General features: G+C 36.8%; 4 non-coding genes across 4 annotated transcripts; 1 reads left to right on the forward strand and 3 right to left on the reverse strand.

Moving 5' to 3' along the window:
* Window positions 1-7,728: 7,728 nt before the first annotated feature.
* Trnar-acg (transfer RNA arginine (anticodon ACG)) lies at window positions 7,729-7,801 on the reverse strand. Its single transcript has one exon. It is a non-coding gene; the product is annotated as a tRNA-Arg (tRNA).
* Window positions 7,802-13,383: 5,582 nt separating this feature from the next.
* Window positions 13,384-13,466, reverse strand: Trnal-cag (transfer RNA leucine (anticodon CAG)). Its single transcript has one exon. It is a non-coding gene; the product is annotated as a tRNA-Leu (tRNA).
* A 4,368-nt stretch (window positions 13,467-17,834) lies between these two features.
* Trnal-cag (transfer RNA leucine (anticodon CAG)) lies at window positions 17,835-17,917 on the reverse strand. The gene has a single exon. It is a non-coding gene; the product is annotated as a tRNA-Leu (tRNA).
* Window positions 17,918-18,895: 978 nt separating this feature from the next.
* Window positions 18,896-18,967, forward strand: Trnap-cgg (transfer RNA proline (anticodon CGG)). The gene has a single exon. It is a non-coding gene; the product is annotated as a tRNA-Pro (tRNA).
* The last annotated feature ends 7,729 nt before the right edge of the window (window positions 18,968-26,696 follow it).

Genomic DNA, 26,696 nt, shown 5'->3' on the forward strand with positions numbered 1-26,696 from the left:
GAGATAAAGATAGTATTTGATTACTTTTTGTAGAATAAGGATGCACTCTTTTTTCGGAAGCCTTGGTGGCGGGATTATAATTTGCATGCTTTTTTGGCTAGTCAACAATATGGCTATAGCTTCTCGAGACTTTTCCCCTTTTAACCCAGGATACCGTTAGTGCCTCTGCTTACGATTCCATTCCCTTACAAGTCTCATTGAGTGGTTATGGCTGTGTTGCGTGGTAGCCAAGATGGACGCGTGGGTTATTTTTTTGGCCATAACCGCGGCGCTGCCGCAAACCCAAGGTGGATACATACATACATACATACATACATTTAGCACCTAAACAACTGAGTTACATGACTCATCACTAATCACTAATCACTAATCGTACTTCCACAGCCAGAACTTATGTCTGAGTCCCAAAGAATAATAAAAGTGAGTTACTATTCTTCTTGTCTTTGTTCATGCTTTTTATCATTTTAACATAAAAACATTAAAATGATGAAAAACACAAAATGGTTGGGCCTACCATGGAGCAGAGAACGCAGAGACATCTGGAACACAGGAACAGAAGAAACGTGGACCACCAGTACCATACGTTTCAAATGGGCAATGTCGTTGGAAGCATGCTTAGAAAAATGCTCCTTGATGAAAAAAACCACGCGTTATTGGAAGTAATTCCACAAATCACAGGGGTTCCTCATCAGTGGTTGGAAATGATCCATTTTGTACAAAGAAATCACAAAACCTAAGAATAAATGCATTTTGTAGAAGTGATTTAATAAATATTACGATTTTAAAACTCTAAGATTTTTTATTTTCATTCAATTATTTTGGATTTTGATGTACAATCATTTCTGGTCATCGACCAAGGATAAAGCGCCTTTACTCGCTCTTGAAAATAAAAAAGAGAATAAGAAAATATTAAAAGAACATAAAACCCTTCGAGGTCTGTTACGAACCCGAAAGGTTTTTTTTTTGAAAATTAACACTTTTAATAGAAATATATAAACTATAATAAAAATCTCTAAATTCAAAACTTTAAAATAGTTCAATTGTGTCCTGATCACCAAAACTAAAAATTGAACTTCTTGGGAAAATGTTTCACACAAACAAACAATCGGTAAAAATGAAACATATAATATAACACAATCGATTCCCTGCAGCCGATAATATTCAAATGAAGCCTAAATCTGGAGAATTGAGGGTGGAAACACTCAGAATCTAACCTTTATTTAACTTCATGTAAGTAAAATAAACATCATGGAACGAACTCACCAAATAAAAGTAAAACATCTGGGCTGTGTTAATTGATGGTGAATTCCTCTTTCCAGTCTGCTCTCAATGATTTCCAGTTCCGTGCAGCGCCTTAGCGGAACGCGGCACGAAATATTTATCCTGCCACTCTTTAGGATCCCACTCATCTATGTATGATTCACCCGTAAAATCTAGAACTTAGTACAGTTTTATGCCATTTTCAGCACTTGAATATTGATTATCAAATGCGCCCTGGCCTTCCACAAACCCTACGCACACAAGAATGAACGACCAAAAGAAAAAATTTGGTCGCAGCAAGCTGAACAAATCCATCGTGCCAAGGGACTGATTGAAAACTCACAACACTACTCTAATTTATTATAATTTTTTTTCATATTCCCTGTCACTGTTGTCGTTGGGAATATTCACAAATGATATTCACAATATTGCAATGATAAGCGACACATTGAACACTAGGAAATCTTATACAGCATTTTCTCCAGGGACACCCATAATCAAACCGCGCGGATAACCAAATCGAAGAGCAAAGACGACGACCTGAAAGGCGACGACACAAAAAAAAAACAAACCGTCCTTTTTCGATCACGATTTTCCATTTTCATCCAGTGGATCCACCTCAAGATTTGACTTGTCCACTTTAAGACATCTTTTATCAACACTCCCAGAGTTTTATTTTGTTAATTCCCAATATAATTTCACCAGAAACACTCAATTTTCTGAAAATTTCGACGGACGAGATAAAAAACGCGTGCACTGCCCTAAACAACTGAGTTACATGACTCATTACACGAAACTGATCATCTAAAGTTAAAATTTGAACGATTACAAATCTTTTCAACAATTGCTGGCTTTTTGCTGAACAGTAAAAAAACGATGCAGAAAACGATGCAGCAAATTTCAGTCTTCCTCCCCCAGGTGATGATATGCTTCTAAATAAATTCTACCCGCTCATTTTCAACATCTTTCATTTTCATCTAACCTTCTATCCACCTATATAAAAACACTTCATAATCTTTAGATGTCCCTACTAAAAAGGACATCACTTTTCACCGCTAGGCCGATAAATTAATTCTACGGAAAAAAAAGCTTTCAAATTTTTAATGCTGAGCAGGTTTTGATTTGCTTTACAGTACACGTGAACTCTGGATGGTTGCTTCTCATGCCCGGCCCATGGTGATGGTGAAAATAACCCCGCCAAAGAAAACGAAAATTACTTGACAAAATGGGTGCCATGACTTTTGGTTCGTGGGAATAAAAACAAAAGTTGTATGGGAGCCCCCTCCCTTAAGTCGGAGCGGTTTGTAGTTTCCGAGTCTATAGGGAACAGACAGACAGACAAACATTCATTTTTATATACACACTAAATTTTTGCCTCGATTTCCAGCAATAAAAATTGCTGGAAACGTTCAGCAATCCAAATTTTTGCTAGAAACCAGCTATCGGTTTTCTAATTGCTGAACTTTTCAGTATTCGGTTGTGTTCTTGTAATTTTTGCTGAAAAATCCGCAGTCGGTTTTCAAATTGCTGGACTTTCCAGCAATTGATCTGGTTTGCTGGAAAATCAGCAATAAAGTGGTCAAAGCGGAGTCTGTTTTTTCCGTACGCTGAATCAAGGTGAGACTCTATTTTACGAGTTTTGGTTAGATTAATATAATTATTTTTTTCTCTTATATTCTAGCAACCAGACATCAAGTCAAGGGTGAGTTTTATTGGACAGGTAGATATTTAATAAAAAAAAACTTATCAAAACAATTTTTTCAGGTGGCGGATGATCAACACTTTGGCACAAAGCTGCCACCTCAGAGCTGTTGTTGGAATATAGCAAAAAAAAATCATTGTTCCAAAAATAAATACATCCCTTATAGAAAATTGGGAGAAAGTAATTGTTTTCATTGGTAATTATATACACAGCGAATATTCACAAAATTAATTTTGAATTAAAATATAAATTTGATACTAAATACAGCGGGTTGTGTTGAAAAAAATAGCTGGTTTCCAGCAATCTGTTGCTGATTTTCCAGGAATTTGAATTGCTGGAAACCAGCATTACCGATTGCTGTTTTTTCCAGTAATTTAAATTGCTGGAAATTTTGCTGGAAAGTCAGTGGGACAAAAACCAGTAAAATTTTGCTGGTTTCCAGCAAAAAAAAAAATTGTCGTATTTATAGATAAGATAATTCACTGCTATTAAGTCTTCTATTATAGGCATTACCATAAAAAAAATTAAATATTCATTTGGTTTTATTTCTTTTTCTGCAAACATAAATTTTTTACCAGAATCCACAAACCGTAATAAGCACTTATATCCGCTCCCCCTGTAAGCGTTACGTATTATTTGAATGGTCCCCTATCAAGCTGAGTGAGCCTTAAAGGATACAGGGACTTTACCCGTAAAAAGGAGTTTTCTCAATCTTATAAAATAGCGGGTCAAAAGTATGGCTCTAGCTACCGCTTAAGCCAAAAGTAAGCGGGTGTCCTTGGAGACATCTGGTGGCTCAACTAAAACACATAAAATTGATTCAAAACGGTCGATGGGATTTCACACACTTTGCAAGGTTTAGTTTGTAATTCTGCTCATCTGTGATAAAGCTGCTTAATACATGCAATAATAAATCTGTTGCACGATTTGTTGTTTCGCATTCGCATAAATTGCACCACCTTCTTTTCTAGAAGATGTTACACTTCCTGACTTGCTATTTCAAAAGAAGCAAAGTCTTCCATTTCGTTGCCTCAGACTATAGAATATCTTAAATTGAAAAACTTGCTCCCACAGAATGTTGAAGGTGCCCTGGCCGAACCCTGCGGACTGTGTAGGGAGAGGGAAGGGAATGTTAGTCGCTTTGAGTGACTCACGTTTACTTAAACGGTAGATGCAGAGATCTCTTCGATCCACCCAAGAACGTGGGGAGGTTTAAGAAAGGTAAAGTTGGGGAAGGCAAACCCTGGGAGATGCTAGGTCAGCATTACGGGTAATGAATTTGTCCTACACCTCCTATGCTCCTAAAGTTTCCTACTGAAACTCCTAGCTCTAATGAGCCTTTTATTCAAAAATCTTGAAAATTTTAAAATGGTATTGTGAAACTTAATGTAATAGAAGTTTTTAAACAAACATAAAATAAAAATGATCTTCAAAAAAATTTATAAAGCTCCGAAAAACGAGAATGTGGGGGAGATAAGGGCATAATTGCCACCTTAAGGAAAACGCTTATTTAACCATAGAAAATAGCTATAATATGGAGGTTACATTATTGCTTCGTGTTCAGACACTTGAAAAGGCTATTTCCTAACGGGTTGAAACGTGGAAAGCTAGATGAAAACGTTAAAAAATGCATTTTAAAATGTTTTGCCAAAAGCTGAAAACCAGCCACTGGAGGGGATTGGCAGCGAATTCAACTCGATGAAGTCAGGTGAGTCGTAGATTCTTCAAACAAAGCAATAACAAAATAATCTAGGTCAGTTTGTAGAATACAAACAATTCACGCACGCTCATACATTATGTGCTTCGTTTGGCGGATGATGCTACTAGCCGTATAATGTAACACTGTAAAAATCGATCATGAATTGTAAATGGAAAAAATCACCTCGACCAGAAATCTAGTCTTTTGATTATCTCTCCGACACCTTACCAATAGGCTAAAGGGATGTAAACTAGTCAAGTTGTGGCTCGATAAATCAATTTTAATTCGCTGCTAGATTCTACTGCAGAAAATGCTCATCGTGCCTCGATAATATGGTGCTCTATATGCCCCTAGTCAACAAATTTAAGTAAAAACGTGTTTTAAAATTGATAAAAGTGATAAATCAAAAATTTTATGATGGTGAAAATTGAGAAACAATGTGTACATCATGTTGCAGTGCGTACATTATAGATCAAGGTTATTTTAATATCATAAGAGCTTATTTCGTGATGCTCAAAAGTTATAATATTATCGTTACTTGAGAACCTAGCTGTTTTTTTTAATATCTCTGTAAAGATGATAAGGATATTCCAGTTTTTGTGAAAAATTAATGCTATAGGAAGTACGAAACAAATCCTCATGAAAATTTATTTCAGAAAATACGTACTATTGTAGAAAAAATAGTGCTTATTATGCCCTGGGTGCTCGTTATGCCCTTATCTCCCCTATGTATGAATAAAAGTTTATTACAAAATTCTTACTATTTTCCTTATGTACATACCTATTTTAATTTTATTTAATTTATTAGAGAGGCTTGCTTGGTTGATTCGTCTCTAACATACCTTTAAATTTTCAAAAGCAGCATCATACGTTTATTATAATTTTTGCAAATTTATTCGAAAAAAAAACTTAACATAAAGGATCTTTTACATATTATTATTAAGAGTTTTGGAGTGAATATTGATTTTCAATAGTACTAGCTAACAATTTGAAAATTTATTGTATGATATTATAACTAGCCTCAATAAATAATTTTCATGCATCATAAGTCATATAATATTTTAATATTTTCAAAATATAGTTCAGAAAAAAATTAAATTGAATCAATCATCTAGTTTCAAAAAATCTCAATAAAATTTTGTTTAAGAAAGTCTGAACGCTATCCTAACAGTTCGATCACCTTAGAGACGTTGTGATCGAAACTGATTCAAAAAGAATTTTTAAATTATTGTCAAGTTGAAGTTCATACCTCAAAAAATATAAATAGATAAATTATTTAACTTCTATCTGTTCTTGAAATCTGTCATTCAAATAAAAAAATTCTTTAAGTTTTTCTGAATGTTCTCACAATGTTCTCGAGAATGAAACATAAAATCAAAGAAAAATCTATATCACTCTAGTAAAAACTAAATCAATGAAGTCCAACAATTTCAAAAATCAAGAATTAATATAACTGAATATAATGGATTCATGTTTGAAACGCAGAAGAAAATGGAATTAAAGCAAATTCCTAGCTCTACTGCTGATCTACAAACGGATCTTGTAGGGGCTTAAATAGTCCTTCAGGTATCCATTTTTTCATCGTGAGTAGATTCGATCGATGCTGCAACTACAATCCGTCGCTAACACTTTTCGACTTCCCGTTTGACCGTGGCGGATGGTCCGGCCTGATAATTCGGAAGAACTATTCGACACATATTTGTTGTCTTTGGCACCGGCAAGATGATTCTTTACTTGATATTTAAAAAAAATCACTTTTGCAATAAATTTCAACTGAGAGCGTCCTGTTGCACGAAATGTTGTTTGGGGAAAAAACATAATAATAAATCTGTTATTCCTTTCTTTTTGATCTGAAAATCGAGCATATTATCAATTCGTGGAAAACTGTTCGAATATATTTCAGGTACATCGAGTTTTAGCTCTAGAATTGTTGTTTGAGTAAGTTGCTCAGAAGGTAAAAAATAAAGATAATAAGAAAGTACGTTCAGGGTAATAAAAAATAATTCGTTGCATAAAACCTACAAGTTCCGAAACACGTGAACAGTGAAAGCGTAACAGGAGGTAATTCACACTTCATGACAAAAAACAACGAGACCTCGTCAATGTGTTTTAATCGAAAGCCGATTATTCGCTTCTTCCTACATGTCCTTCCAGTTTCAGATTCACAAAAATATGACGGCACAAAGATGAGACACTTTCTTTGCTCTTCGATATTTCGTGTTTTTCTACCTTACCATAGCACTTGCCGTTGCACTTGTTTTTACGCGTCTTTTATCGGAAGGCACGTCATGCCGGCCGCCAGTAGCGTGTAACTGTCAGCTGCGAATGTCATATCGTTTTTATCGGGTCCATGTGCTTGCCGGGCGCATATGCAAAAGGTTTCTTCCGAAAGCAAAAAAAAAAACGCCATTTAGCGGCAAAATAAAAACGAGTGCAGATCATCACGGCCGAGCGAAATTTTACCGCCGCGCCGCGCCGTTTTTCCTTTTCGGATGGTCTGTTGGAGGCTGTTGTGTTAAATGACTACCAAATTTATCGTCATGCGGCATGTATCTTTTCCGATTATTATGCCAGGAAGTATGTCGGAAAGACACGACCGGGCAATGATAAAGAAACGTATCGATCGAAATAAAAAAAACTTGACGGTATCAATTCGAATCGATTGAGGGGGGAGACCGAAAAAAAACTGCGGCATCACAACTTGCCGACGGTCTTTTATTCTTGCCGTTTATGTTCTTTTTTGTTTTGATATGCGGACAGAATGGAACTCTTCTGTTCTGTTTAGAGATAGCACTGCTGCTGATTCAAATCTTCCGTTTTCTTTTAAGACTGCAGCTCGTTTTACGAGCAATTCGAGTCACTCGTTTTGCCGGACGGAAAAAGTTCTTTCTGTTGAATGGCGACAACGTCATGGACACTTTTGGGTCGCGCGCTTCCTCTCCAGACGGCTTTTGTAAGCAGGAAATTGATTTTTCTGTTTCCTTATCTCGTGAACAAACGATTATATCCCGATGATGCAATATTTTCGCAAAATGAGACTCCCAGCGAGAGTAAAAAGCCAAAAGATCGATCCTGCCAGGAGTCGAACCTGGAATCTTCTGATCCGTAGTCAGACGCGTTATCCATTGCGCCACAGGACCTGATGAGGAGCTTCGAACCATGTTAGGGACCGATCACTTGATCTGTGATGTTTTCGGTTGACCATTCTATTTTTTCATAAAACATTCAAAGCATGGATCATTCGCCCTCAGTGGGTAGTCGTAGTGTAACAAAAACGGCATGGCTGCAATTGCAGTGCTATTTTTCAATCATTACTTCGGTAGTTAAAGTAAAAAGGCAGTCAAATGAAATCAGTTGGTAGATTAGATTGATTAGATTAACGGGGTTTTCTATTAAAAAATACTTCGGTTCATTCGGTGGACTGCTGTCGTTCACAAAATTGATACTGACTGGAAATGCATATCTACTCAGCTTCGTGACTCTACGAAGTTCAGTAGTGTCGTGTAGTGTAGTACTATTTAAATCCCTGTGTGCGTCGCAATGCACTAATTCAAGAAAAAGTTGAATCAAATGATAATAATTTTAAAAAAACTCATTGTCTTCTTTCCTGAAATGGTAAATGTAACTTTTTTGTTTCTATAACAATGTCTTGTAACTAATGAAGACCATATTTAAAAAAAAAGGCTGCTTTGCCGATGACATTGATATAGTCGGCAGATCATCTGCGGCGGTGGAGGAGATCTACCGCAAACTGAAACGCGAAGCAGGAAGGATTGGGTTGATGAATAATACGTCCAAGACGATGTACATGCTGACCTGCGGATCCGAGACCGACCGAACCCGCTTGTCCAGTAATAACAAGGTCACGATCGACGGCGACGAGCTGGAGATAGTCGAAGACTTTGTCTATCTCGGCTCACTGGTGACCGCAGACAATGACACCAGCCGTGAGATCCGGAGGCGAATTATCAGCGGAAGTCGTGCCTACTATGGACTCCACAAGCAACTGCGGTCGAGAAGACTCAGCCCTCGCACGAAGTGTAACCTGTATATGACGCTCATTATACCGGTTGTTCTCTACGGGCACGAGACATGCATATTGCTCGAGGAGGACCTGCGTACACTCGGAGTATTCGAGCGACGAGTGTTAAGAACCATCTTTGGCGGCGTACAGGAGAACGGAGTGTGGAGGCGAAGGATGAACCACGAGCTCGCGCGACTCTACGGCGAACCCAGTATCCAGAAGGTGGTTAAGGCTGGCCGGATACGCTGGGCGGGACATGTTGCGACAATGCCGGACGACTGTCCTGCAAAACAGGTGTTCGCTACGAATCCGGTAGGAACAAGACGAGCGGCCGAGGGCGCAACGAGCGAGGTGGTTAGACCAAGTGGAGCGTGATCTGGCGAACGTGGGGTGCCCGAGAAATTGGAGAACGGTTGCTATGAACCGAGTGAATTTTAGGAATTATGTTCGTCAAGTTATGTCGTGAGACGGCATACTATGTAAATAAAAAATAAAAATAAAATAATTTAAAAAAAATAGTTTTTCTCTAGCCAAGTTTAAACATCTAGGTTATTGATAAAATTTTATTTTTCTGTTTCAAAATTATCTGCTTCTTCAGGGAATAAATAGGGGGAAAATTGATACATAAATTTTAAATTCGATTTATAGTGTCATTCAAATTTTTCTATTCCCTCTCTCCCTTTCAAGATATAATTCGAATAACAAATTTGTTGGGAATGGTTGGGTTACCAGTTAAAATTTCAACCATCAAAATATGAATAATGTGTATACCTTATAGACGATCTTAAGTCCTCAAAAGCATGCATCTAATATATAAAGATGAGTTGGACTATATATGTTTGTTTGTTTGTATGCACCTTATACATATCTACACCGCTTAACCGATCAGCCTGAAATTTGGTACAGTTATGTGTTTGGACCATGGTAAGGTTTTAGTAATAGTTTTGAGATCCTCCCATCTAAGAAAAGGGACCCTCCCATATAACTTTCTTTTTTTCTCCCACGAACCAAAAGTCATGGCACCATTTTGTCGACCGATTTTCGTTTCCTTTGGCGGGGTTGTTTTCACCATCACCATGGGCTGGGCATTAGAAACGACCATCCAGAGTTCACATGTACTGGACAGCAAATCAATGCCTGCTAATGATTAAAAACTTCAAAGCGAAATTTTTGGCGGGATTTTTTTCTACTGTTTGTAGCACGGGGCACAAGCACGAGGTTTTTAGATGATATAGTGATCCTAAAGCTGAATAACTATTTGGAATGAGGGCTGAAAACAAATGAACCGATATTCATAAATTCCAGCTTTTAGGAACTAATCATTTTCATATTTTTGAAATTTCTTACAGAAAAATAAAAAATAATTAAATTCAAAGTTTAAGTTGAAAGCTGCAAGTTCAAGCTTTGAGTCGTCGGGGAATTGGAATGTAGGATTAGAAAATCAAACGTGCAAAATCAGTGAAAACCAGTCATGCAGCTTTTTAGTAGATAAATCTAGGGTTTTAGTTTTTAACTATTCAATTTCATTGGGCAGTTTAAAACTTTTGAGTTATTGTTGGTCACCAATATGTTCAATTCTATAATCCAATTATGAGAAAACATAAACTGTTTAGTACTGCGAATTCAAACAAATGAAATCACAGAATTCTTACATTGATCACTCTTTACAATAATTTATTGGGTTTTTGTGTCAAAGAATATAAAAACTTCAATAGAACTCAAATAAAAGGTTTTTCGTAACATCATCAAGAGGGAGATTTCGGTTCCTAGATGATTTGTTTTCGATAACATCAAAAAACTGTTATTGGAACTTTCAACGTTTAAGAAAAATTAGTGTAACATTAAACAGCAAAAAAAGGAACAAATACAATTGAGAACATTCAAAATGAGTCTTCAACAAGGTTCCGATATTTTTAGAAATCTCTTAATAAAAAAAACTTGAATATTCAATTGTACAGAGAGATCATCCATCTTGAAAAGTGGGATAACCTCCAAAAGAGATTTTCATTAGATGAGGGATGGTGAAGAAAAAAAAACAGTTTTATCATCTGAAGATTAAAAGACTAAATAATTGTTGGTATGAAATGTTTTTCGTGATAGGATGTATAATCATTCAAGGGAAATAATTTCAAATTTCTATTGAAACAAGCCTCATAACTATAAATTTTTCAATTTTATGAAAACGATAAACATAGTGAACAATCTCAATCAAAATTTTAAAAAGATTAACAAAACTTATAGTGCTCACATGGCCAAACATGGGCCAAATTTCTTATAATGATGAAAATCCGTGATGAACAAAAATTTGATATGTGATGATAATGCTTCTAAATGAATTCTACCCGCTCATATTCACCATCTTTCATTTCATCTAACCTTCTATATAAAAATTTCATAATCTTTAGATGTCTCTACTAAAAAGGACATCACTTTTCACCGCTAAGGCCGATAAGTTAAAGTAACAAACATAAATTACGATGGTTAATCTCTTTATAAGATGAAATCAAAGCTTAAAAATTTCTGAAAGTCAAACAACTTATGTTGATGTATATTTTATGTGAACCCGAGCAACGCCGGGTAAAATCAGCTAGTATATTATAAACCCTTCCCCAGTTTACTGTATCTGAAATTTAAAAACAAAAATGTTGAATGAATCTCATCGATTGTGACGACCGCAAGTTTGATGTAGTATTACAACAACCTGTCGGTTTCTCTTAGATTCTAATGCGTTAATATGATCCCGGGTTCTGATTCTCGATTACGGTCCCGGATTTTGATCCTGATTGTCGAGCTGGTATCATGATCTCGGATTCTGGACCCTGAGCTAGATCTTAAATCTTGATCCTGGGTTCTGATGGCAATCCCGGTTTAATTCATTATTCTGATTCTTACCTTGACTGAAGGTCCCAGTCTTGAAATGTATCTGAATCCGACTTAACACGGATCCTGTTCTCGTGTCCCAATGTGTATGCTATTTCTGATTGTGAACTCTAGATCCTTGATATTTTACTTGATTCCGGATACTAACCCGGGATCCTGTTTCTGATTGAAGGATCCTGATCTCGAGCCTTGATACAGGATCCTCGAACCGGATCCGGATGCTGGACAATGACCCCGCTTACTAATCGTGATTCAGAAACTTCATTCTGATCTTGATTTCGAACATTGTACACTGGATTCTTTTTTTAAACGATGTTCGTGCAAAAATCTTAATCGTTAAAATAAAGTTCAAAACAATCGGGCAAAATTCCTCGCTCATTTCGAGTAAAGTGGCCTACTTGGACTGTAAATCGATCATTTCCAACCAGGTATACCATTCTGAGGTGATTTCAGTGAAATCGGAAAGCTCAAAGATTTGGTTTGGATTGATCTGTTTTGGGTTTTGAGCCACGGTTGTTCCGGAACGTCCACAGAGTCTCTAAGTGGCCGTTCCGGGGCCCATGTCTCTGTCGGGAAGCAACGTCTGAACCAATTTACTACCCAAGAGTGGTTTGGCGAAAAGAGGGAATGTCTAGAACCAGTTTTTGACATGTTCGAAAATCGTCTTATTTCGAGAAAATCGTTTGAAATAAATCCGTATAAAATAAGATCGTTTAAAAAAAGAATCCAGTGTATTGGATTTCGGATTCTGATTTTAACTCTGATCTTGAATCCTGATCCTGAACCATGGATAATTAACGTGGAACTTGATCCTTGTTCTGGATCACAATCCCATATTTTAAACCTGATCATAATTCGAATTCCGATCAATAATCAAATCATGTTCTTGGAATCTGGATCCAAGAACTTGAACTGAATCTTGAATCTTGTTCCAGGGTACTGATCTAAATCCTGGGTTCTGATTTCAATACTTATCATGGATCCTGATTTCGGTTTCTAGTTCTTAATTCAATTCTTCGATCTGGATCATGAGCCACGATCACCAATTTCAACAATTGTTCGGAATTCTAGTCCTGATCTTGAATCTTGATTCCAGATTCTGAAACTACTGCTAGGTCCCAAAACGTACTGTGGACTCTTATACTCTGATGCTGATCTCGGATCCTGGATGCTCGTCGTATTCCAGATATTTGTCCCAAATCCTTGTTCCTGATTCTGGTCCCGAATTCATGTCCGGACCTAATTCTGGACCTTGAAGACTTTTGTTTTCCTTCTTGTACTCTTTCGTTTTTCTGTTCATCTTTTACTGATATTATGGAATGGATGAAAGGTTTCTAAAATGGTAACAATTTCTTCCTGTTTACAAATACTGGCCACAGCGTGGCATAAAATCATGGGAGTAACCGTCTCGGTTATCAGATCCATACAATTTCTGATCTGTCTCTGTATTTGATAGTGACGTGTACAGCGTTAGTGCTAGTATGGCAACAAGCTTTCTACTTTGAAACGTATCTAAAGCGCTAGCAGCCTTTATCTACGAATTCGTGATCCAGGGAGGTCGATCAGCATGATCCAGATGATGTTGGTAACATACAATCTGAGAAGCTGACACGCACACCTTGCCTGCTAACCTTAGTGTTACTGAAAGCCACTATCGTATTTTTTTTTAATTTTCATCCTTAGGGAACACCGTTCTCGTATTTTTTTTTCCGGGAACTAAAAGCTGTTCTCGTAGTCACATGGTAAATTTCACGCTAGTGAAATACAGACAGATTCACACCATCATTGAACGGGAACAAAGGAAACCAAAAAGCAGCTTGTCAGAAGTGGGATTCGAACCCACGCCTTCAGAGAAGACTACGACCTGAACGTAGCGCCTTAGACCGCTCGGCCATCCTGACTCTGATGCATAATGTTAAAATTTGTTTATTAACTATGAAATCCCATTGAATGTTCTATAGTTGATGATATTGATTTTCCTTCGTTTCTGAGTTTTTAAAAATATATTTAGAGTGACAGTAAAGTTCCCGTACTTTATTTCAAATTTCTTTAACAACCTAGGACATTTTTATGTGAAACCAAATCGAATCAACCAAAAAATACCTTTCGTACACCTCCATACATTTTTTCAGTGAGTGGAACATGCTTTCGACGCTGCTTGCTACTAAATCTCTTCACAGGGTTTTCTTCACAAACGCCAAGATTTTCACAATTGAGCTATACACTACCTCCAATCGCTCAAAGAGTGTTAGAAGAAGCATTCTACAGTAAAAAGAATTTTGAAAAAAATGTCCGGCTTTTTTCATGAAAAAGATAAAACCTGTGTCCCTGGAAGAAACCCTGTGATGATTTTTGAGTGTAACTTCAAGACCAACACTGTAATACTCGCCTGCCTAACTCACAGGTGAATTTATGAAGAATCATCCCATGTAAATCTATCTTGTAGGAAAAACTCATAGCGTTACGATGTGGTACCGGAGATGGGTTCTGACATGGGTTTAGAACAACATTTCGGTTGAAAGGGCAAATGAGCAGCGTCGGAGACATTTGAATTTTGATTTTTTTTTCGTTTGATGTTGTTGCCAAGGTTCCATGGATGTTGCTTGTTATTCAGATGGTTTGATTTGATTAATTATAAAGTAAATGAATTTAAGTATTTAGGCATACTTTTGGATGAATCGCTTTCTTGGAATAATCATATCGCTCATATTCAAAGGAAAGTGTCCTCGTTTTGTGGAATTCTGTGGAAAATTAAACAATTTGTTCCACGCCACGTTCTTTTCAAGCTTTACTATGCGTTCATACATTCCCATCTAAATTATTTGATAGCTGTATGGGGCAGGGCCTCTATATCGTCTTTATCTCGGCTTCAGACCTTACAAAACAGATGCCTGAAAATTATTTTAAATTTGCCTTTGCTTTATCCGACATCAGCACTATACTCAGACACGTCGCACAATATATTGCCTTTATCTCAGCTTTGTGACTTGCAAACAATGATTTTTGTGTTCGATAATCTCCGTTCCACTAATACCTCTCGTAATTTGAAATTCACTGTAGTATCGCGCACCCATAATACCCGACAATCAAACTATTTACAATGCAGTAGATCTAGCACGGCCTTTGGTCAACGTAGAATATCGTTTATCGGACCTACTAAATATAATTCTTTACCGCAGGAAATAAAAAATTCTCAAAACCGTAACATATTTAAAACGAAACTAATACAACATCTTAAGGAAACGCTGAACCTATAACAACCAATCATCATACCAGTTTTTTTTTTATTCGTAATATTTTTAATTTGTATTTCTCATTTTAATTTGTAATTTTTTTAACTTAATAATTAAGCAGTAGTGCAATGTTCTTAAATATACTTTTTCTGTTATTTGTTATTTTTACTAAGTAAGCAAGAAGGATCTCTTAAAAGGAAACCTTTTTCCACTGAGATCCCTTCTCTAGAATAATACTTTAATCTTAATATACATTTCCTCGCATTAAATATATTTGTGTTCTCAACATGCTTAAATTTTTTGCTCGCGTTCATTTGTAAATTTTTGCTGCCAGACATGTTGAGAACTGAAGTGTCCATTACCAGGGGACTCAGTTGAGTTTTTTGGTGTGGGGGAGTGTGGCGGGCTATAAAAAAAAAAAAAAAAAAGCAGGGTCGCGGTTCGAAAGCTTTTTAAAAAAGTGCGGGAACTTCATTGACACCCAGTAGAGACAGTTGATTGAACCTTAAAAAGTATCCTATGAATATCCCTTCAAGTTTTCCCAATTTACTACCAGGACGTGACCGGCTCCGTTATTGATGTTTTATTTTTTTATTTTTCAATTTTTTTTTTATTTCGAGCATGTGTTTTGAGCATTGTTCATAGACCGCTAATCCCAAACACCATTCATTTGGCTCTGGCACAAAATTGATGATTATGCATAAAATTGATGGCGATTGTAGGCTAATTTCTTATTCTTGAGAAGAATCTATGCTGAGAAGGGGACGAGAAGATTCTCAAACAAAATATGGGGCCACAACAAACTAATTTTCATCATTTATGTGTATTCAGGGTGATCATTTGCTACTCACTCTTTGTCATCGTATGACGTCAGCACACGCACCGCCCGGAGTTCTTGCCTGGAAAGGTGAGAGGTGAATCCCGGAGTTCCGGATCAGCTGGGTTCTTTCTTGGTGCAGCCTTTCTACGGTGTAGCTCCTTCCACGCTCCTAGTTGATGAACGACACCCTTTCAACGGTGCTCGTGATGACAGCTTTCCCGCAATCCGTGCTTAGAAGCGGCTCTCCGGTACCATCTGTTGTTGAATCTATTGCTCAATGGCCTGGGATGGCCAAGCAAACGTTGGGTACCGCCCTTTCGAATGTTGCTGGATAAATACTGTGCTCTCCTGCAATCCTTGGTTCGAACTAGCTCTCCGGTCCCGACTGCTGCAGAACCTTTTGTGTAATGGCCTAAGAGGGCCAAGCAAACGTTGGGTACCACCCTTCCGAACGCTGCTGGATGATGCTGTGCTTTACCGCGATCATTGGTTCGAACCGGCACTTCGTTCCGGATGTGGAACCTTTTGCTTAATGGCCTGAGAGGGCCAAGCAAACGTTGGGTACCGCCCTTCCGAACGCTGCTGGATGATGCTAACGAATGGCCAGGGATGGCCAGCCAAGTCACCGGGAACCGAACTTGTTGAACTTGGTGGAGCGTTCTCACACCAAAACCAAGCTGTTTTGTCTCGCTGGAAGCGACGTCTGATACCGACACCACTGACCGAAGCTGCTGGGGAAGATAATCAAAAAGACAGAGCTTCAACAAAGCCCTGCGGATGCATCTGTTAAAATTTGCTTCCTTTTTAATGGCTTTCGATTTTGTTACCCTCTATCGGGGCTTGGTTGTGTTGCGTTGCTTCTTCCCAGTTTTCCGATTCGCTAAGTTGTGCGCAATATCTAGGGATAGAAGAGAGATAGCCTTAGCTCTAGCTGGAATTACACCTTTTGAGTTTAGACTCACCAGTTGCTTCCGAAAATACGTGGCCTGCTATACGTGGTTTGCCTTTTGGGCTTCGTTAGCCGCTGCACTGCGACCAGTCTATGGACCAAGGCACTCCGATTACTTCTCCGGGATAACCGGTTCTTTCTGATGCTCTAGGTTATAACCAGGTGCTGGACATTCTGATGCTGTTGCCAGGCAGCAAAATGCTTGCCTAAATGTAAGTGGGTCGCTGGACGGTGTTTTTTTTTGACGGATTACAACACCCTTCGGCAGTTCCGACCTAGCTTCCGACCTCGTTTAACAGCACCGGCTCACTTCCGTTCCGCGGAATCGCGTTTTTCGCCTTTCAAAAGAGAAGGCCACAATCGCAGGTCACGCGCGCACGACTTTTTCACTTTTTCGTTCCACGATGACTTGTCGTTTTTTTTTCTTCTATCTCCTACACCGAGTGGTTTGCCTTCTGCTTTTTTCGTGCATGACGTACGAGGGGTACCTCGATGGGCATTAAGGCACACTGAGAGCAATTTTGCAGAAGATTTCCAGCGTTTAACTTATGATCAAAATAATCCTGAATACATCAACAAAAATAACTGTTACAGGATTAAGCGTTAAACTTAAAAGACCTTCCTAATCCTGTATTCGATGTTTTTCTTGGTACCACCATCAAGGGTTATCTGGTTACCAAAATACTGAAAGCACCAATTTTGTCACCCTACTACCGTAAAAATGGAAGAATTTTGTGTATTATCTTCTACGACTCAGCCTCTCCGACATGAACATTGACTTCTGCTTCCTTGGAACTTTCGGTGATGTCATCAAATATGATCTGTGGACAATTAAAATTGCCAGCGAAGTCAAGATTGTTTAGCTGCTACATTGTAGACGGCTTCCATGGCAACCTTCGATTCGGTCTTCAGTCGAACAACTAAGTCAAGATCAGTTCCAATGCCGATGAGAGAAAAAGCGGCGATAAAATACATCCTTGTGGCACTCCTGCTTTTGCCGAGCTAGGATCAGACAAGATACCATTCAGTAGTATCTTGCACGAAAAAATCATGTTTAATGTATTAAGCTTCTCTTGATTAAGTGCAACCCTGATGTATTCACCCGATCGAATACTTTTTCAAAATGAAAGAATGATCGGGTCAGATCAGAGCGTTTCAGCAAGAATACAGCGTAATCGATAACGCGACACAACGTCGGCGCTTTCGTTCTGCGAGATTTGTTGGCTTTGCTGTTCTTGATACAGTAACAATAGAAACAAAAAGCAGTTGTCAGAAGTGGGATTCGAACCCACGCCTTCAGAGAAGACTACGACCTGAACGTAGCGCCTTAGACCGCTCGGCCATCCTGACTATGAAAATTTCTTTTGAATCAATATCCTTGAATTGGTTTACAAGGTACACAGTAAAGATTTCAAAGAATCAATAAAAATTGCAAACTTAAGGAGTTCAATGATGTGTTGCCAATTGGTTAGCAATTAAACACCTGAACTTCAGCATCTCGAATCCGAAAAGTGCCGTCATCTTCTTTATTCGTAAATCACACCCTCTTGCAACAAACTTACAGTAAATATAACATAAACATAATTAGGAAGGGTGTTTCCTACAAGAGATATTGGAATCATTTTTGGCATGAAAATGTATTTCCATTTGCATGAAGTTAGCATTACAACCAAAGTTAAAAGTAATGCCGGGTTCATAAAAAGAATTTTCAAAGAATTTAAAAAAATATCCATATCCTCTCGATATCAGTACTACTATCGAGTACGATTCCAATTGTAAACTGCGTAGGTTGTTTAAAGTCCTTACACAAAATTAATGGGCTTGACGTATTGAAGCAGTCAAATCAAAATTTTGTTAGTTCGCCCTAAGACCCTCGAATGCTCATAGGAAGACGAAAATTTAAAATATAAACTCAAGTCTAATTATGAAGCATATCCAATGTAATATTAAAGATTTATTTCTTATTGACTGATTATGCTGACTAGTGGAAAAAGCAAGTCAACTCACGCCTTATTCTATCTTACTTGACTACGACTTTTGATGATATAACAAAAAACTGCCGTAATTCATCACATTCCCTACTTCATATTCTAGACGCCCCGGTCGTCTTCCTCTAGCAACAAGCAAACAGCGAGAAGGAACGAAAAAAAACTGATAACAGCAGCCAGCAGCACTCGATGCGATGTGTGTGATTCATCGGGAACAACTCGGAGCTTCGCTTACACATCGATCGGAGGGAAACCATAAAAACACAGGCGCCCATGAAGTGTGGGAAGGGTATCGGCATGAAATTTCTCAACGGTTGCGAAACCGCCTCACCCCACCTGCGGCTCGTTGGTCTAGGGGTATGATTCTCGCTTCGGGTGCGAGAGGTCCCGGGTTCAATTCCCGGACGAGCCCGTGTTGTATCTTTTTTGCTGTAACTTGATTATAATTTAGTCCGATGATGTATCAAAGCTTTGCCTGTGATCTTAGCTGTTTTCTTCCCAAACTAGAAAAAAAGATCGTATACGGATCGTATTGTGAACATTGATTGATTACTATTTTTTTATTATTTCATATTATGTTCGATGTTAGATTTTTACCTTCAATTGTTACTGCACAAACCTTTAAAAACTTGAACTACACGCCATCCTACTGAATAGCCCATAAATTACAGATGGAATTCTCAAGTTCCTACACCCAAGTGGCGGCAGTTTTTCAAAAGCCATAGAGAGCAAACCCACACGTGCCCTTCGTGTTGTGGCAATTTGGTTCCTTGAGACCCTCCGAAAGTCGCGCCAACCGGTTCCTTCTTCCTCTCTCTGATGCGGACGATTTCAGGCAGCTTGAAATCCTATACCTACCCATACACAACTACCAATGCTCCTACCTTCCAAATAAGAAACTGTTTCCCGGGTCTCGTTTTGATTTGGAACGTGCTATTCATTCCACGAATTGCCCCAAAGCGGAGTAGATTTATGGATGGATGGACCCGGCAGAGGGACTTTGCCTTAGCCGTGGAGGTCTTCTCGTTTGTTTTTTTTTCTCGGGGCCTAAGCTTGGATGAAGTTTCCCAACGAACGTTCCTAGGTAGGTAGGTTAGTCCCGATCAAGTTTGAAATCAGATAACTAGAACCGGCTGGGTCTCTATCTAGAAATGAAATTAAGTTTGACTTGTTTTATGCTATTATTTTAGCATTTTTGTTACGGGATAGGTTTACGACAAAAACATACCCTTAATGAAACATAAGATATGTATAATTTTTAATTCAAATGTTTCTTCTCTTAGGATGGCATTTTTGAAAACCTTTTGAAATTAATTGACATGAAGGACACTTCTAAATTTTCACTCTACATATGTGTATGTATGTATGAGGTCAATCTGTCTAGAATTGATCAAAAAAGTTTCTACGATATGTGAAGTAAACGGACTTGAGAAAATCGCAGTGGTGCTCTGTAAGAATAACCTTTTATTCTAGAAAGGTGTCATCATACACCGATTCAACTGACTAACACGGCGTCAAAAGCTTTTCTTGAACGAAAGTATTCCCCGTACACCCTAAGATTGCAATTATTCCGCTCGGGATCATAATCGTCTGAATTACAGGAAAACAGCTCAAAATGACACTTGAATAAATTTAATTTTTATTAAATTTGAAACGAGTGTTTTGTTATTGCTGAAAATAATATTTAAATTCTTTGAAGATAGATCACGATAAATAGCGGATAGAATCCGATTCGAGCCCACAGGAATACTTCAAAATTCCCTGCAAATTACAGGAGAAATCGATTCGAGCCTTCAAATGAATTTGACAGTTGTTTTCCTGAGCTGTTTTCGTGTCCTGAAATCGTCCTGTAATTTCAGCTGTTGAAATTACAGGACAAAATCGTCCCGACCAAAGGAGAAAAGATTAAGTGTGTACACACGGAATAAGATTGTATTTATCCCGCTCGGAACCGGAACCATGATTCTCCGTATCACAGAAAATCTACTCAAATCACCGAAATTTAAATGGGAACTCTACCGAAATTAGAGACGGTTCAACTCTCCTAATATTCGAGTCAAACTTGCTACGAGAGCAAAGGGACTTAAAGTATCCCCGTGAATCCAGGACAGTGATCTCCTGAATCACGGTAGCCCCATCCTCGTCATATTTTCTTTCTCATGCTTTCAGGTTTTTCGTTCTTTCTTTACAGCTGTGCATAAAATTTTAAACCACGTTTAAGTTTTAACTTGTTATGTTTTCTTTTTACAGAAGAACTATCTCGTCTGTGTGCTATGATTGTGTAAAGAATTGTGAAAGGTGCCAAAAAGTGCTATAAAAGAACTTCCTGAACTTCTGATGAGAGAATTAAGAGATTTAGTGTATTTATTACAATTAGATTGAATATCTTCAATGTGATTTTTAAAAGTTAGATTCCTGTCAAATGCGAGTCCCAAGTATTTCAAGTGGTCAGACCATTCTAACGAAACTCCATTAAAAGTTGAGGAATGATTTTCATTAGGTTTCGAAAAAATTGCTCTTGGCTTATGGGGAAATATTATAAATTGAGTTTTGGAAGCTTTAGGAGAATTTTCCATATTTTCAAGTACCGTAAACTCACCGGGGTAAATTTGACCAACAATAAACTTTTCTACAATATCATCAATAACTTAGTCTATAGTTCGAATTTGCGAAAACTGTTTTCTACATTTGAAAGCCTATGAATTGAATATCAAATAGGCAAAATTTGGTTTGTATTTAAAAATTTTTTCTGCAAGTAAAAATCTAATTTCAAAATCTTTAAATTTTTATTTTTCCAAGGCTCGTAAACAAACAGCTTTCCTGGCCTGACTCCAAAACGCATTAAGAAGCAAACGGGTTGTTGAATGTGAAAGAACAACTTTTTTTCTGTGTATATTAACAGTTATTGTGCTATTTTTTTATAGTCATTAAATGATAAATTTTTGATATTTAAAAAATGAGAACATTTTCCAAGAGTAAGCCCGTATTGGATAAATGGATAGGAACCTTATCAAATCGTTACTTTGAAGAAAAAATGAAAATGGAAATAGTGGGAGGGCCTAGGGGAATGAGTGAAGGTTAAATTTCGTTTGTATTTTGAAGCTCAAACTATTAAGCAATTATTATAATTTTTGCCCCTAAATGTAGGCAGCATCATAGTTTTTTTTTTGATTATAAATATTTTTAAAATTAAACGTTAAAAATCAAGATTGAGTTGATAAACTAGCATTTGTAAATATTATGAAGGTGTTTTGTATCCTTTATGACAAAGAAAACTCGATAAAACCGTCAGAATAGAGACTGATCAATGTCACCCCAAAGCATCAAGTTCTAAACAGATACGAAAACTATTCTTAAATAAATTTAAAGTAGTCTAATAAATTTCTGCATCCATGTTTTACGTTCATAGGAGTCCAGTACTGGTTTTAAAAATATAAAACATGCCACATTCTCCCTAACAGAAAAAATAATCGGAATGTATTGAAAGAAGTGATCAATCCTACCCCGGATTACGATAATTCAAAAAGGTTTTTAAATTTGGCTGCAATCTACTGCGTACCACCCGTAAATTCCGACTTTTGACTGAAAGCAAAGTATCGTCAGAAAATAATCTTCTACCTTTTCCTTCTAGTACATCAGGAAGATCAGAAGTAATAATATTATATAAAATTGACCCAAGTATACTGCCCTGAGGGACACCAGCTCTAATGGGTGTCCTTTCAGAGCATGAATTTTGATAGCTTACTTGCAAAGTTTGGCTAGTCAAATAATTTTGAATCATTTTAGAAAGATATATAGGAAAATCAAAACGAAATAAATTAGCTACAAAATCTTTGTGCCAAACACTGTCAAAAGCTTTTTCAATATCTAGAAGAGCAACACCAGTTGAAAAACCTTCAGATTTGATAACGTTAATCATATTGGTAACACTCAAAAGTTGATGTGTAGTAGAATGTCCATGCCGAAAACCAAATTGTTCATCAGGGAAAATAGAATTCTGATTAATGTGAATCATCATTTTATTCAAAATAATTCTTTCAAATAGTTTACTTAAAGAAGGAAGCAAACCAATTGGTCAGTCTACGTTACAACCCCGTGCCGTGCGGTTGACTTTTTTTCTCTCTCGCTGTCGCCGTGTTGGAAGGAGTGAAACGTGTCGAACCATGAAAGAAGCCTATAGTCAAATGGAATTGGTGAAGAATTTGAAATAAAATGGAATGATACGAGTTTTTTCATTGTAGATATACTGCTTCAATATGAAAAAGTGACATTTTGATAGTTCAATTGAAATCTCGAAATTCAATATGGCTTCCCAGTGAGCATACACAGCTTGTGTCTCGAAGTTTGTGTTTTAGGATAGAAAATGCATGCATGCGCTTGTGTGATAGTGAAAATGTGACCAACAGGGGGAGTTTTTTGAATGGATAGAGTTTTATCCGGCAACAAGAAGAATTTGAGTACCTACAATCATTGGAAAGTGTAGCTCTTACCAACCGGGATTAAAAAAAAAACTGCTAAAGTGCTGGTAAGCGATATTTTACCAATACCTTCAAGGTGGCGGAGGAGATGGAATAAAAAAAGAAAATGATAACTGTGCCTGTGGGTGTTGCAACGAGGGGAATGTTGGTCAACGAAAAGCTCCGATTACGATGGAGAAAACGATGGAACGGATGTGTCTCCTCATGAAATAAGAATCTACCCGCAGCTAAGTATTTTTATGTTTGTTGTAAACTTGTTGAATGAATGTGACGTGGCGTGTCGAACGCTTGACTGCTGTAGGGGTATGGGTGAGTGTGTGTGGGTAGGTTGGGTTCGGGATAACGAGTATGACATGAGAGAGATTCTCTCAGAGAGCGCAGCAAGCATTCAACAAAACGTGCTTACAAACGGTCAAACTGATCAGCAAATGTGCGAAGTTTTGAAATGAAATACGTTTAATTGTTGTCAGTTAACATCATCTAAACTTTGTGCGTTATAATAAAGGTGATTTCAATTGTGGAATATTTCATATTTTGTTATTTCTGATGTATAATTAAAACAAACATGAAAGCTTAAAATACTAAATTAATTATTCATTTCAGATCTTCATTATATGTCCGGTTTTATCACCCAAAGTGTTGATATTTTGATCTCAGCGTCATGAATTTTTCATGTATTTTTTCAGCTAACAAAAATTACTATCGTTAAAGTGTGCTATAATTATTTCCAGTTCACTACAAAAATTTGGAAAAATCCTCAGAGGTGGGCGAATTTATACACATTCGATCAAAGCAAGGTTTGCGCTGCATTGATTAGAATAGGAAGCAAGTGGTGATAAATTTTCATTAATCTGTCCCCACTTATGAGTTTGATTCTTATAAACATTTGTTTTTTTTTTGGATTGATCATTATGCATTATGCATTGGTGTACCATTCGCGCTAACTGGTAGGAAAGAAGTGGATTGAAGGGAACTATGTGAGAAGACGGTTTTAAAAATAATACAGGTTTTCAGAATTGCACATTTGTATTGAAATATTGACGATAACATTGTATGATTTTTTTTTTCTTGCTTAATTTTTTTTTTCAAAGGATTTCTTGCTTAAATTTGTTAACTCTCAATTATGAAACCTAAAATTCCTGCTTAGTTGTTGTATAAATTTTGAGTTGAGTATTAAGATTGATTCAAGGGTGTGATACGATGAGTGCTGTGAAAGTACTTGCTACAAATGTTTGTTCGGCTGTATGAATGAGCTCAGAAATCATCTTATAATGTATGAGGAATTGATGAACAAAGAATCAAAATGGTACCTTATATAATAATCCATTTTATTAATCTAGTGAAACTCAAAAAGGTGAACTGAAAAAGCATTTCATGTATTAATCAAGCAATATTTAGAATCTTTTTTATTTTATTTTCAAAATTCTAGGTCAAATTTGTTTGAAAAAATTTCAGAAGTTCAGGTTAACATTCTAGCTGCTTTTTGTGAATTCGGTCGTTTACAAATTTGTTATCATTGGGTTTTACAACTTACATACAAAATATTTTTTAAATTATATTCAAATATATGTTGCAGATAATCCAATCGTTATATTTATTTTGTAAGAAATGAAAAGTCAACTAAGTTATTTCAAATATTTGTAACCTAGCATACGTATTTACTCTGTTTAAATGCCTTAATCATAATTTTACCTTTCAGATGCGTATCCTTTTTAATAATAAAGAATATATTTTTATCCGTAATTTTATATAACTATGTATTATTATATTATTTTAAATAATTTTCCTTACCGCCATATATTATTCTTCTACAATTGTATATTTTCAGAGGGAATGCATCTGGGGTTAATCCTAAGGAATTCTTGCAAGCGGCACGGGTAGCCGGCCATTGTAGGTTTCTGAGGGTTGGATGCCTTCCTTCGACGAACCATCGGACCGTGGAAGCCCTAGAAGAAATTCGAAGGCCAAGCCACACAGCCATAGGCAGGACCTTGCTACCGATGGGGGAACCATACATACATACATACATACAGAAGGAAGCAAACCAATTGGTCGATAACTTGAAGGCTCATAAACATTTTTTCCAGGTTACAAAATTAGAGTTATTTTGGCATTTTTCCATTTATTGGGAAAATAAGCCAAGTGAAAACATTTATTGAAGATTTTAACTAAAAACTTTAAAGTGCTTTCAGGCAACTTTTTAATAAGAATAAAGGAAATCCCACCTTCCCCCGGAGCTTTCATATTTTTAAATATTTTGAAAATCAATTTAAATTCATCAATATTTGTCTCACAGGAACTTTCAAATACATTTTGCTTAGAAAGAATATCATCAAATTCTAGGGAAATTTGAGCATCAATTGGACTTACAACGTTTAAATTAAAATCATGAGCAGACTCAAATTGTTGGGCTATTTTTTTTAGCTTTTTCTGCGTTAGTTAACAGAAGCTTATCCCCATCTTTCAAAGTAGGAATTGGCTTCCGGGGCTTTTTCAGAATTTTAGTTAATTTCCAAAACGGCTTTAAGTAGGGTTTTATGTCCTCTACTGCTTTAGCAAAATTTAAACGACGTTTGATCTCTTTTTGAAGGTCGCAATAAATAAATTTCAAATAAGGATCCCTAGTTCGTTGATATTGGCGTCGACGAATGTTTTTCAGTCGTATCAAAAACTGAAGATCATCATCGATCAAAGGTCGATTAAATTTATGTTTAACTTTAGGTATTGAAGCGGCTTTAGCATTGACTATTGAAGTTGTCAAATTTTCTACAGCCAAATCTACATCTTCTATTGAATTCAGTGGAACGTTTACATCTGAATTACGTTCAATAAAATTCCTATATCGCTCCACGTCAGCTTTTTGAAAGTTAAAATTTGATTTTAAAGGGTTTTCAATGGGACTTTGGGATAAAGAGGAAGTTACTGGAAGGTGGTCTGAATCGAGTTCCGCACGAGTAACTAATTGACTACAATGCTCGCCTAAATCCGTTAGAACCAAATCAATTGTGGAGGGATTTCTAATTGACGAGAAACAAGTATGCTCAATAGGATATTCACCAGTATAGTAACCTGCAGGGCAGTCATTAAATAAAATATTCCCATTAGAATTTGATGAAATATTATTCCAAGATCGATGTTTTGCATAAAAGTCACCAATAATTAAAAAAATGGATTTATTTCTGGTGAGTTTTTGTAAATCTCCCTCCAAAAAGTTTTTCTGTTCACCGCTACATTAGAAAAACAAATATGCAGCAACAATTATAATTTTCCCCATAGTAGTTTCTAATTTAATTCCAATTGTTTCTAAGACTTTTGTATAGAAAGATGGAAAAAGTCTAAATTTGAGAACAATTTATCGATAATATTTTGTTTCTGCTTGGATTTTTGCTTCAAAATCCGAATATGAAACCATCGTGTCAACTACACTGCCGGCCAAAAGTTTGGGATCACGCACTAAAAAACATGCAAATTTTGATCGTTTATATCTCAGCCGTCTGGGGACATATTGCAAATCTTCTGATCTCATTTGAAAGATAATGAGCAATAGCTATTTTGGAGTTATTTTGCCAAAATTTAATGTTTGAGTTTTGAATTTAAAACTTTACCTAAAGTTTTAACATTTTCAAAAAATCGAACTCAATATTCAAAGCCGATCATCTCGGG

This window comes from Uranotaenia lowii, chromosome 3 (genome assembly GCF_029784155.1).
Source record: "Uranotaenia lowii strain MFRU-FL chromosome 3, ASM2978415v1, whole genome shotgun sequence".
NCBI classification, from domain to species: domain Eukaryota; kingdom Metazoa; phylum Arthropoda; class Insecta; order Diptera; family Culicidae; genus Uranotaenia; species Uranotaenia lowii.